Source organism: Anomalospiza imberbis, chromosome 1 (assembly GCF_031753505.1).
Source record: "Anomalospiza imberbis isolate Cuckoo-Finch-1a 21T00152 chromosome 1, ASM3175350v1, whole genome shotgun sequence".
NCBI lineage: Eukaryota > Metazoa > Chordata > Aves > Passeriformes > Viduidae > Anomalospiza > Anomalospiza imberbis.
The window spans coordinates 118,087,388-118,101,440 of record NC_089681.1 but is presented as its reverse complement, the minus strand read 5'-3'; positions in this window follow the sequence as shown (position 1 = coordinate 118,101,440).

The window sequence follows — 14,053 nt, the reverse complement described above, 5'->3', positions numbered from 1 at the left end:
ACAGTGAAGAATGCCCCCAAAATTAACTCTTCCCATCCCTGATTCACTGTTGTTATCATGTTACCATCTATGTATTACAGACGAAATACATGATGTCCTGATAATAAGTGGTGCATGTACAAAGAACACCCACTCTTCCTCATGTATTTGTTGTTTTTTACCTAATACCTGGGAGGTGGAGTAATTTTACCAAACTTCTTATCAGTAGTTTATCTGATCCTGTATGTTTTGAAGTATGTATTGTTCATCATGGGTCAGTGTTGGCACTGGCACTGTCTGACATCTTTGTTGGCAACAAGGGCAGTGGGATTGAGGGCACCTTCAGCAAGTTTGCCAACGACACACTGGAGGGAAAGTTCCCTAGCTAGAGGGACCTTGACAGGCTTGCGAGGTGGGCCTGTGCATTCCTGAGGGAGTTCAGCAAGGCCAAGTGCAAGGTTCTGCATATGGATCAGGGAGATCCAGGCACAGATAGTCTAGGCAGAGATTGGATTGCAAACAGCCCTGCAGAGAAGGACTTGAGAGTGTTGGTGGATGAGAAGTCTGGCATGACTTGGCAAGGTGTGCTTCATCCCAGAAAACCAAACTTGTCCTGGGCTGCATCCTGTGTGGAATCCCCACGGGTTGATTCTCCCTCTCTACTCTGCTCTCCTGTCCTCGCCTGGAGGACTGCATCCAGCTCTGGAATCCCCAGCATAAGCAGGATGTAGACCTGTTGGAACAAGGGCAGAAGAAGGCCACAAAGATGGTCAGAGGGCTGGAGCACCTCCCCTATGAAGTTAAGCTGGAAGTTGGGGCAGTGCAGCCTGGAGAAGAGAAGGCTTTGCAAACACCTTTCAGTGCCTAAAAGGGGCCTATAAGAAGGTTGGAGCAGGGCTTTTGACAAGGGCATGCAGTAATAGCACAAGGAGTGGTGGCTTTAAACTGAAGAGGGTAGGTTTATTTTAGGGATTAGAAAGGAATTCTTTGCTCTGAGTGTGGTGAGACACTGGCACAGGTTGCCCAGGGAAGTTATTGGGATACCACATCTCTGGAAGTGTTCAAGGTCATGTTGGATGGGTCTTTGAGCAACCAGGTCTAGTGGAAGATGTCCTTGCCCGTTTCAGAGGGAGATCTTTAGGGTCCCTTCCAATCCAAACCATTCTGAGATTGTAGGGGCATTTTCTTATTCAGGTTTTATTAGGATAGAGAACTCCTGTATCCATATGACGAACTGCCAAAGTGCTCAGAAGCTGCCTTGTCATTTTGTTCTGTTGGAGAAATAAATGGAAATTAGGCTCAAGTGATCTGTCAAGCCAGAGCTGTTTGCTGGGTAGATCAATTTCAGAGGTGTTAATAGCTACTGTAAAGGATACTTCATATAAATGGAGCTGAGAAAAAGCTCGAACAGCTGGTAGGATCCTGTTTTATTTGTTTTTGAAGAAGTTATTTTGAAGACCCCCTAAGACCCTTAGTTTAACAATCATTCTATCTTGGGCAGACTCTTGGGCACAACTGAGAGCAGGACTCCATGTGAGATGGGTGTGCAGCTACTCAGACCTCCTGTACAAGGCTGAGGGCTGATTAACTGAGTAGATTTCTAGATCATCTAGTACTTGATTTAAAATGCATGTGTTAAGACTGCATATTTTCTTCACTAACTTACTATCTTTGTGCCTCACTTTAAGTCTATTTTATAGAGTAAGGAACATGTTTAGAGAATTTTAATTCAGTTATACCTTAAACTGATGTTTTATTGTCTTGGACACCTTATCTCCTTAAATAGTCTGGCTCTTAGATGTTGTAGATGTTGCTTGCCACACTTAGACCCTTTTCAATGCCTTTTGACTGCTGCTCTTTCTAATAAACAATTTTAACTAATAACTTAGCAGTTAGATTGTGGTAACTGTGGTAACTGCTGTAACTGCTGGGCCTTAGCTGTGGGTAGGTTACTACCAGCCACTCATACTGTTCTGGATTCCCAAAAGCCAATTATTCTGTCCTAATGCTTTCTGAAGGCTAGAGGTCTGAATCTGAACATCTTAGTAGTTGTTACACTTGGTGCTTTGAGGGTGTTAAGATTTTTATTGAAGACACCAGCCCCCATTTAAATAGTAAGGAAAAAGCCAATACTTTCTTCAGAGTCTCATTTAAAGCATAGTTTAAGTACTTGATTTCTGCTGTATTTATAATAGGTGACAACATAAATCTGTGATTTTTTTAAATTACTCTTTTAAAATTACACATTCTGACTCTTACACTGCTGAAGTCTTATTTGAAAATATCTACTTAAAGAAAAAATCAACCAAGGGTAATAGGATATTGCAAAGAAATGATTGGCTTCACTTTCCCTTAAAAATTACTGGTTCATTCTTCAATAACATTTTTAATAATTTTCTTTCTGCTTGCCTCTGCATATTGGCCATTATCAGAAATGTCACACATTTTGTGAAGATTTCATAACAAAGACATATCACTGCTGCAAAATAATTACACAAATAAACCATATTTTCACTGCTGCAAAATAATTACACAAGTAAACCATATTTATGCAGTTTGTGTCACGAGAATCCTATTTTTAATTTATACTGCTGAATTAGTTTTCTCTTGGCAGTGTACTGTATAGCTTCAGGGTGCAATGGAAATACAAAATGTAGAGCTGGGAAAACACTGTATTCCCCACTAGTTCCAGATGCCCCAAAACAATAGATAGAATTCCTGCTTAGTTTAACTTTCTGAGAGACTTCACATTTTCAGAGGACAAAGCTTCAGATAAACAGAAGATCAAACTGCCTCTGTATTTCCAGTTACCTGTAGCCTATAAAAAAGAAAATTTTCTTCTTTTGAGTACTTCAGAAAATTTGAAACCAACATGATGTTATAGCATAAATTACTATTACACTGTTAGTCTGCCCTAGAATTATAAAATGGCAGCTATTTTAATAGTCTCTTGTAAGAGCCCACAGTTACATAGGTATTAAATAACCTACTCTCTTCTTACTATGGATTTTAGTGGACTATTTTGCCAAAATCTTATATGTTGTTTCACTCAGACAATTGGGAATAATTAGCATGTCCATTTTAAAATAACTGGCTAGAAAAGTAATGCAGTTTTGTGAGTTTATCTAAATGAAAGGTAAACTTGTTCTTTAATGAAGATTAGTGGTATAGAATGAAGCTTTCATTTTAATAGTTTTACAGCATCTTAAAACTGCAGAAATCTGTAATTTTCAAATTTTTATTTTTTCCACTTTTACTTCCTAAACTGAGTCCTCAAGTTGTAACCAGATTTCATGGCATCTGCTGACATCATAATTTGCAAAGTCAAATAAAATACTTTCCAAAGTATGCTGAGATTATATTATCCTTTTCACACACACACACACACACACACACACACACACACAAATCTTAAATTAGAATAAGCTTTTCTTAGTGTTCTTTTTTTGGAGTAGAAATGTCATTACAAATGACAGAGCCTCAAACTCTCTTATCCTCTGGCCCTGATGATAATTTATGATGCTCTAGTTAGAGGGTGGTTTAAAGCAATTATAAGGCTATAACTTACATCAGTGATCTGAAGTCCAAAGACATGGGACACAAATCCCACGTGATTTTTGTGCTATGTTACACTGTCCTTCCTTTTCACCTATTCCTCTGCCCCAAATAAAATTTACTTAAGAAAATCCTTAATTTCTGGATTTCCCAGTCCCAGGGAGCTGTGCATTTTAAAGCCTGCAAATTCAGAACAGACTCTCTTCTGTTTAGCCTGAAAATTCCCCTTTTAAAAATTCTTCACTGAGCCAGGAATACTGGTGACAGGGAGAATTCTGCACTGAGGCATGGATTCCAGCAGAAATCTGCTTGCTAAATCACATGTAAGGTTGGAGAATCCTTGGTGTTCAAACAGTAATTTACTCAGGGAATTCTCCCTCTTCTTAAAAGGCATGCCTCTTCTCATTCTTAAGTTAGGTGGGGGAAAAGAAGGGTTTGACGTAAAGATAACTTACAGCACTGGGGATGGATGACAGTTTCTAAAAAGAAAGAGGATCAGATACCTTTTAACCTTTTAACAGGAGGCCTGACGACTGTTGGCTCTGGAGCCTGACATGATTGGAAAGGAGGTCCGGAGTTCAGAATAAGATTAATTTGCAAATGAAAGAAATGCCCATCTTGGTAAACTTCTCAAATGGTCTTCTGGGCTGACTGAACTGTCAGAAGCTGAGCTGTGAGAATATTGCAAATCAGTTGCTATCACCACCAAGAGTGTTTGTCAAATAGACGTGTATTTCTTGTGACAGCTTAAATCAGAGATACAGACAGCGTGCCTGTTATCATCACATGGATTGTGAGATGTGAATGTGGACACTTCAATTCTGAACAAAAGAACAAAAAGCTATCAACTAGTGGAAGTTTAGATAGTTCTCCAGTAACAGCTGAAGACTTTTTATAAAGATTCTCTGCCCTCCACTGAGCAGACTGCTACCCATAGTTTACGTGGAATCACCTGTTCAAGTCCACAAATACATTGTATCATTGGAAGCAGATATGAAACAGGAATAAAGGAAACAAAATCTCTGGAAAATTAAAGTGGAATATTTAAATTTTGCCATGCCAAAACTCCAGAATGAGCAAATCAGGTGAATAGTACAGTGATAGAAAAAATAAAAAGCAATGGGGAGAAAATATATGAATACTTATAGAAACATGGGAAAGATGATCAAGAATGGAGATCTAACACTTTCACAGACATAATTTTCTGTATGCCATCCTAAGCAAGGGATACATTCTGTATCATATAATATATGCATATTCACTGAAGAAAAGTGGCAAGTAGACCCAAAGGCTCCATTGTTTCCTTCAGAGGAATGCACAGTTAAGAAGACTTCAAGGACTCTTTTGATACCTTTCAATGTGTATTACATCATAAATCTTATGTTGTTTAAAAAAAAAAAAAAGAACAAAAAGTTGGCATGTTCCTACAACATTAATCCTTTTCCCCATCTTGATAGCAGTGTATGAGAGTTGGAAGCTGTGAGATACATAATTACTTGAAACCCACACTCATTTTGTGTACATTCTGACTTCTGCACTGACTTCAGTGTGATCTTAGGTATTCAGCACTTTGCAGAATTCTGTCTGTAAACAGCTGCAGAAGCTCCTGCTTTACATAAACAAGAAACAACTCATCCTAGTTGCAGAAAGTCATGGGTTTCTTTCTAAACAAACAAACAAAAAAACCTGTGCATAATGCAGTATTTGGAAAGAAACTTGGACATTACTCACTCTTCAGAACATCTTCTGATTTAGAAATTTCACATGAAACAACCCCCCCCACACACAAAAGTAACACAGGGCACAGTGAAACGAGAATCCTTACTCCTGATTTTCTCCTCTGTATGGACCAAACAGAGCAGATATTATTTTTAAGTGCTCACTCACATCTTTGTGCTCTTGTTTGGAGTTCAGATTACTTGTGCTTAATCCATTGCTTATACTAATTTATCTTCCAGTATATAATTTGAACACCTAAACCCAACATTCTACCAGAAAGAAAAAACTGGGGAACTTAATAAACAGAAAACGTGATTAGCTCTTTTCTGAAATACAATCATCAATGCATACATGCGATTATTTTTTATTCTACAACAATTTTTACTACTTTGTTTTATATAGTTTTGGGGTATACAAGTGTGTGGGGTAGACTCTTCTGTAGAAGAGTAGAATTAGAGGCTTCTTTTGTGATTAATAGATGTGACTCCTTGTGATGATAGTAAAATTGTATTCCAGCACTGGCAAGCAAAGTTCACACTTTGTCTTCAACTCATTTGTGTAGCACATTTCCAGTTTAGCTGTAGCTTGAGACACCACATTTTCATATTGTATTGTCTTGTAAGTATATATAAATATCACCTCTTAAATTGTAAATCTGAAATGATTCTTTGATATACAAAAATAGAAAAAATATAATTTAATTTAAAACTACTAGTATGTAATAATATTTTCTTTCTATCTCCTCATTGGATGAATAATCAGATATTGGCCTTTTGTATTGATAATTGCTTTGACCATTGAGCATTGTCACAATAATTTTTATATGTATACAAGAATAATTAGATCTTTAAACTTAGTGTATTATGTAGAATAGAAGAGTCTTTCAGCTGAAGTAAACTATTACAGAGCCAACTTTATAAGCTGTTGGAGCTTTCATTTAGGGTAGGATTTCAGAGAGAAAACTAGATCAGACTATGCAATGTGTTACTCTGGCCATACTCGAACCTCCACACCCCAGTTTTCCGCTGGTGATATAGGCCTTGATCACAGAAAGCAGAGGGATTCCTTTCCCCCATTGCTTAACTAACCCCAGCTGAAGTCAGAGGGGTTCCACACCTATGCGGTCTACATGAAGCTCACAGCTGGTTTGCAGTGCCAATGTTTTCTGTGTACAGTTCTGCTGTCGGATCTGCAGTGTCAGACTCCACAAGATTGGCAGTGGGGAATTTATGATTCACTTTGTTTTGGTTTTGTTCTGTTTTTCTTTTGTTTCTGCTGTCTGGGAAAGCAAGAGCCAAATTCTTTTTCCTCCTTTCTCCAGGATGTTGGTTTGTTTGATAAACATATTCAAAGGACTGTTAGTACTCGGGCAATATCCTCAATTCTGCAGTGAATGTCTTGTGCATCTTTGATCTTGCACAACAATGATGATGATGGCTCAACTCAACTCTTGAGAACATGATTTCCATGGTGAAATGATGGGGATGAGCCTTGATAAGGGCATGCATGCCATATTTTCCTACCTCTCAACAATGCATCTGGGACAAAAAAAATGTGAGAGGAAGAGAAAATCCCTGGAGAACCACAGGAGGCCAGTGTAGGTGGTTATATTTCTCTTGCTGCTGCAAATGAGTTGCCTTAATTGGCCAGGACAAATCTAGCCTAGAAAGAAGCTCATTTTATTGGTCTACAATAAATGCAGACAGCTTGGTAAAGTGGAAGAAACTGGCTTTTTATTTTATTTACCACTCTTTAAGTTCCAGAGGGAAGCACTTGACGCGATACAGAGTTTTAAGGACCTTAGTGAATCTAAAGACTGGTTATCCCTGAAAACAACTGTTCAGATTGATTTAAGCATGTTACCAGATCCCTTCTCCATTTTACAAAGTAGATTTGTACAGGCTGCTTTCAGGTGAGATGTCTATTTCATAGAAAGCTCCAGGCTAAATCTATTTCTGGAGCCATCAAGCCAGACTGGTGCTTCTCATGCTTAACTTTCTGCTCTCACCACAGCACCTGCATAATCATAATCAGCAGGTTTAATTTAGTTGGACAAGATAAGTAAGTCAAAAAACACATTGCTCAAGCAAATTGTTTGAATATCATTCACTGCAGGGAAGCTGCCTTTACTTCATGAGTGATGCTGCAGGAAGGGAGCGGAAGTGGAAAGAGCGGCACATCTTCATTACCAGCATTTTTTGCTGGAATAATACAAGTTTTGGGGGCACTTCTAATTCCCTTTAATATTTGAGACTCATTTCCTTTTTTATTTCTGGCAGTGTTTGGGAGGTGTTAGGTCCCACACTGGTGGTAGTTGTCAGTGCTTTATTAAGGACCATAAACTGTCAACTTGAAACACATGATTTCCTTACTGTCTAGTGATGATAATCCATTGTTAATTATTACCCAATATTCTTTGCATTACCATGTGTTACCTGGAGTTTTTTCATTTCAGTTTTGAGGCTGTATGGGGACAGTTAACACACTGTCTTTTGGCGAGAGTGCTCCTTGACCCACATTATTTTGTTTGTGAATAGAAAAGAAATACTCTAGAATCTCCTCCTGGAAGTGAATTAAGATCTGTCCTGATGTTATAAAGTCTCTCACTGCCTTGGATCACAAAATGATTTTGTCAATTTTGCTACTAAAATAGTATGAGGTACCCTTTGGAGGGTAGTATTCTTGCCTGGCTGAGGATTTCCAGTGGCCAGATTGTCACCTTACTGAGATCCATGCAGTACCTGCTGGTTTCCTTTTGTTTAATGCATACAAGTGATTATTAGAGAGTACACATTCAGTGTATTTTTTACCTCTTTCCAACACTCAGTGACCAAGCTGGCTTTATTAGTAGCAGAAGAAAGTGCTTGTGATGGATAAGGGCCAGCAGTTGGATAAGGCAAGAGCAAGGTGGTACAACAACTGGAAGAGATAATGATGGTTTCTGTCTAATCAGTTTCAGAAGATTTCTCATTCTCTGGTGACTCGTCATCAGGGATAGAAGTTGCCTGTTTGAGGATGGCAAGGCTGTATTTTTTAGGGGGTGATCAATCTCATTCAATTATAAGACATGAGCCCATGGGACCCAGATCACAGTGCAAAGGGGAGCAGATAACTAGTACAAAGTAGATTGCGAAGGTGTCATAAATCAGAAGAACAGTGCAGTTCTGTAATCTGTTATACACTCTGGTCATTTTATGTAGACTACTCTGTTGGAAAACTTAATGTCTAACAATTTGGGGCCACTGCAGAAAAAATCGGTAGTTTTGCTTATTAAGACACATTTCTTTCCCAGCTATGTTGTAGGTCTAGCTTATGGTTGGCACTGTCTTCCTTCTGGCTTTTGGAGTAATTTTTAGCTCTTAGTTGTGATCTGGAAAATCATCAATGACCAGAGTTAGCTGAGATATTTACTCCAGCACCATGATATACTAAATCACCTGAGGCCAGCTGAGGTGCCTGGCTTGAAACCCATCATATTTTTTTAGTGTTTGCAGATCCCTTAAAGCTTTTTGAGGGACAAATACCTTGTTTTTCCTTTGGGCTCAGCAGAAGTAGCATAAGGATTCACTGGCATATCTAAGTTTAGAGTTGGGAGTGAATGATCTAAGGAACGAATCAGTCTTCTAGAGGGCCCTGGGCTATTTGATATCTTCTTTCCCTGGCTTGTAGTAGGTACTGTATTTCAGGACTACCTTTTTTTCCCTTGCTTGTAAAAACTGAGTGTTGCTTGAGCAGGGATTTGTCATTTGGGATACTGTAAATTATTAATAAAGTCAGTTTTAATTTTTTTTATACACACACATTCATAGATATATATACATACACATGTGCATATATATATGTATAAAAATATGCACATCTACACACACACGTACATGTTTACATTATTTGTGATAGGGTTTTGATAGCTGTTCTTATTTCTTTAGTGGAGTGCCTGGGTTTCTGAACACCATGGACAAGAATGAACCTGCCATTTAACCTAACAGGGAGGGGGGATCATAGTTTGCAATTCTGGACTGCAAAACAGTGCCTTGTTTCATCTCATAATGCTAACTGGAGAGAAAAGAAATAATCCTATTAGAAGGCTTCAATAATGCCAGAGGCTAGGAGAATTAAAAAAAAAAAGAGAGATGCATTGTTTCTATACAGCAAAAAGTTGAAAGGTAGAACTTATAAAATACTTAATTATTTACAAATCTATACAAAACATTACAATTATTTTTTTAGGTTTATATATATATCTAATACAGAGGAAACACATCTTATTGATTGTCTTTCTGAGAATGTTTTTTTTTCTTTTGTAATAAAAAATTCTTTATGTGTGGTCTCAAACCCTTAAACAAAAAGGAAAAGTAACTGAATCTCTGTAAACAGGAATTTAGTTCACCTAGAGCTGAAGCTGTTCCTTTTCAATGCCATCTCAAAGAAAAGAAAAGCAATCAGGTTGCATGGTCATGAAGCAATTTGTTACAGCTGTACAACTTTAGTAGTGGGAATGGGTGTTTCCTTCCAAATATGATGCTTCTTTCTCTGAATATAAAGGGGAGAGGGGGATGAGGGGGAATTTGCTAGGCCTGATCTGGGGGATGAAGGGGAATTTGCTAGGCCTGATCTGGGGGATGAGGGGGAATTTACTAGGCCTGATTTACTCAGAAAGGCAACTGAGTTTCTAAAAATTAACTTTTGTGGCTTTAGAAAAAGTTTTTTTGGTTGACATTGCTGTTTTCAGTAAACTACTTAAAGTGTATATAGTTAAAGATTTGAGATTATCTAAAACTTTCCAACCAGAAATTTGTACGGACCTAAATACATTGTGGGTTTTTTTTTCCCTAAACCCATTTAACTCAAGCCAATGCAACTCCTTTGTACAAAAAAATCTTTGTATAATCACTGAACAAGAACAGGCATTAATAAGTACCCAGGCAAGGTGCAATATCCTTTAGAAATCGTTTCCTTCTAAAATGAATGGAGGCTAGATTACTAGTGTGATCAGAAAGAGAAAAAGGCATTAGAGAATTAAAATAAAGAACACATACAGAAGCCAGGATTCTGCCTATAGAAAATACCGATAGTACAATCTCAATCCCAGCTGCAAATATCTGCAATATTATTCTGGCCCCATTTAAATCACTGGGAGGGATGCATGAGTAATAATCAAAGCCACAAAGAGATCTCTTCAAATAAAATTTTGAAGTTGTGTCAGGAAAGGCTTAGGCTGCATATTAGAAAAAAGATCTTCATCCAGCAGGTGTTTGGGCACTGAAACAGTCCCAGGAAGTGGTCACAGCACTAAGCCTGGCAGGCTTCCAGGAGCATTTGGAAAATATTCTCAGGCACATGGTGTGACTCTTGGGGATGATCCTGTGCTGGGCCAGGAGTTGGACTCGATGATCCTTGTGGGTCAGTTCCAAATCAGGAAATTCTGTGAGTCCACGAAAATCTCCTGAAGCTTCTTGACTTTTTCAAAAGGCAGTGTTAAAAGGGTCCTGATTCATTGCTAAGCTGAATGATAATAAATGAAAATAATTAAAAATAAAAAAGAAATAAGAAGAAACATGGGAGAGGAACAGTGATTTCCCCCAGAATGCAACACCCAGTTCCACCAACCATTTCTGGTTTTATTCCACTATGTGAAGTTTTACGAAATTTTAACCTGCTGTATTATATCCACCCCAAACTGCTCTGCAGTTGCAAACCTCTATCTACACCTTTATTTTGTATAAAAGTGGTTTGGTTTCCATTTGGTTAAAGTAGTTGATGTAACACAAACTGAAATAAGCTCAGCCCAGACCAGATTAAGCCTGATCTCACCACTTCTTGCACAAGCTAATTTATATCAATTAAGAAAAGAGTTCCCCCTCACAGCTGGGATAATAATTCTTGGAAGAATAGTAACCACAAAACTGAAAGCAAGCTCTTTAGACAGACCTTCTCTTCAGAGGCAAGAAGCCATCCTATCTTAGAAGGAAATAAACTTCAGAAAGGGCCTTCTCCACACAAGGGAATGCTCTGCCTTATCACTGCCAGCCCAAATTACTGAACACTGGTGGTTTTTTGGTTTTTGTTTGTTATGTGTGGTGACTGTATGAACATTCACTCTGTGTATTCTGGTGAATATTGGTGTGGTTAATACTAATTTCCCAAACATTTAATGGCTTTTTAAATAATTTGAGCATTTTCAGAGTTTGGCACTTAGTTTCTGCCTTCAACACACACAAGCAGCTACAGTGTGCGTGATTTTTCACCCAGAATTACATGTGCTTGCAGTTTAAGATCCACAAACATCTCCTTCTTTCCCCCCCATCAGATACAATCAATTATTTAAAGGAATATTAAACTTAAAACTGAAGTGAAAATAATGGTATGAAAGTAATAAGGCCCTAATAATGAAAGTCTAATCAAGACAATATTGCTTGGAATGCAAAGCATTTTTGCCTTTCCTCTCTCTCTCATATATGTACATATGTGTGCATACGTAGTACATATATGGTATAGAAGAACGTGCAACAGCCTTTACTTGTGAGTTTTTGACTCTCCAGTATAAAGATGCTGACATATTGTGGTGGGTTCGGCAGAGGGTAACTACGATGATCAGGGACCGGTGCACGTGATGTGTAGGGAGAGACTTTTCTATGAGCCGAAGAGAAAGCTATGAGGGGATCTTCCTACTCTCCCAACCCACATCATGGCAGCAGAGCCAGACCCTTCTCAGTGGTATAGAGGGACAGGAAAAGTGGAAATAGACACAAATCAGATAATGGGATATACTGATTAGATATTAGGAAAATCATTTTCTCCATGAGGGTGGTCAAGCTTTGGAATGGGTGCTCAGAGAGGGTGGGCAATCTCCATCCTTCTGAAAGAGCCTGAATTTGGCTGGACAAAACCCCAAAGAAACCTGCTCTTGGTTGGGTACTGAGCTAAGCAGAGACCCCTTCTGATCTAAATTATTATGTGCTTTTGGGGTTTTAATGATGCATAACACACTACTCTCTGCATATTCTAAGCCATAGTAATTAGGCAGTTCTAGCCACCTCCTCTCTTAAAACGTCTTTTAAAATCTCCAAAATGGAAAAAAAGATTTTGGCTCTTCACTAGACAGTAAAGCTGACCCAGGAAAAATTATGAGCAATGACTGACAACATACAGCATGGATCATTATATTTAGAAATATGGTTATTGTTTTTAAAACTCCTGTTATGAGTCATATATATTAAAGTCACTTTTATCAGTCTGTTACTGAGACAGGTGATGGCATCATTCAAGTTATCTGTCCAAGGGTTTTTTAATGAAATACTTTTTTCCTTCAGAAAACATTTTTCTTTTCTTTCCAATAAAAGCTGGCCTAAGGAATTTTGAGATGTCTGTTGAAATAGTACATTTAGTGTACTTTGCATTCCTTAAGCGTTGTTCATGCTTGTAGTCCCTGGAAACCATGGGAGTTTGGGTTGCACTGTGGCCTAAGAATATCAGTTTGAACATTTTGTAAGCATAGATTCTTGCCTTTTATAATTTCATTGCAAGTTCCTGTTTAAACTAGAATCCTGGCAGGTTTTCTAGAGAAGATAAGAGTATTCCTTGTGGCATATGTATATTTGAATGGTCTTTTGTAATATAGAAACTGGGCTATAAATGTATTGAGTAAAGCCTTATTGACCTTCAGGACTTGTCAAATGGCTATGCTGGATTTCATAGACTAGTACCTTTAACATTCTAATTTCTTCACCTAAGAATGAAAATATGGTTGAAGCAAAAACTGTAATTTACTATGAGTAAGTTATATAACTTTTCCAGATAATTCAAGGCTCATGGGTACTTTCAGCCCCTATGCTAAAACACGTTTTAAATATTTATGGTCTTAAATATTTTTCTTTGCTTTGTTTTTTGTTGGGGCTTAAATGTGGCTTCATTTTTGTGTCTGAGGTTTTGCAGATAACGGATGATGCACAATTTTTTCTGTGAACTTTTTTTTTTGTTTTGTGGATTTGCATATAGCAAACTTTACTTTTACTTTAAAAATAATGAAGCTTTACTGTTGAAGAATATGGTCCATTTTTGCTGTGAGATGGGTGAACAGAATAATAAGAAAGATGTATTGATGTAATCTCTACATGTGAGATAATTTAAGCAGATTCAGTGTTGGAGGGGTAACAGCCGTTATTCAGCAGGTTTCTCAAGGACAGCAGGGGGTACTGCAAACTCAGGTTTGTCTGAGTGGCTCAGAGCAAAAAAAACCCTCCACTGTTACACAGAACTGCTTTTCTGTGGGTTTAAGTCCATCTTGACAAGTGTTGGTGAAGATACCAATCCCTGAAAAATATTGTCCTCTATTTATTTACTGGACAGCTGTTGCACTAAACTCCTGGCTATACTGGCTGCCTTGAGAGCATGCCTAAAAATCCTATGGGAATAGTTAAATCTCTGCAGAACTTTGGCCTCTCTTGCTGCGTATGTCAGAGAGTTCAAAACTTTATGTGTTAAGTCTCTTTTTTTGGCTCCTTCGGCTCTTATATCGCCTAGATGGAACAGAAAGCACCAAATGAACAAAGTAGCCTTGTTGTTCTGGCTTGACTCAGATCAGTAAATTATACCTCACTTGCAGTACTTAACAAATAACACCCACACATAAATGCTAACTTTATTCTTACTGCATTGCTTTCTTGAAATATGAGTTTATTAAATCAAGCTTTGCCTTTCTATTTATGTTTGCAAAATATACCTCATGGATACATAACGAAGAAATTGTAAAGTTCATCTGTTTTCTGTAAATTATTTGTAAAATCAGGTATTCCATCTTAAT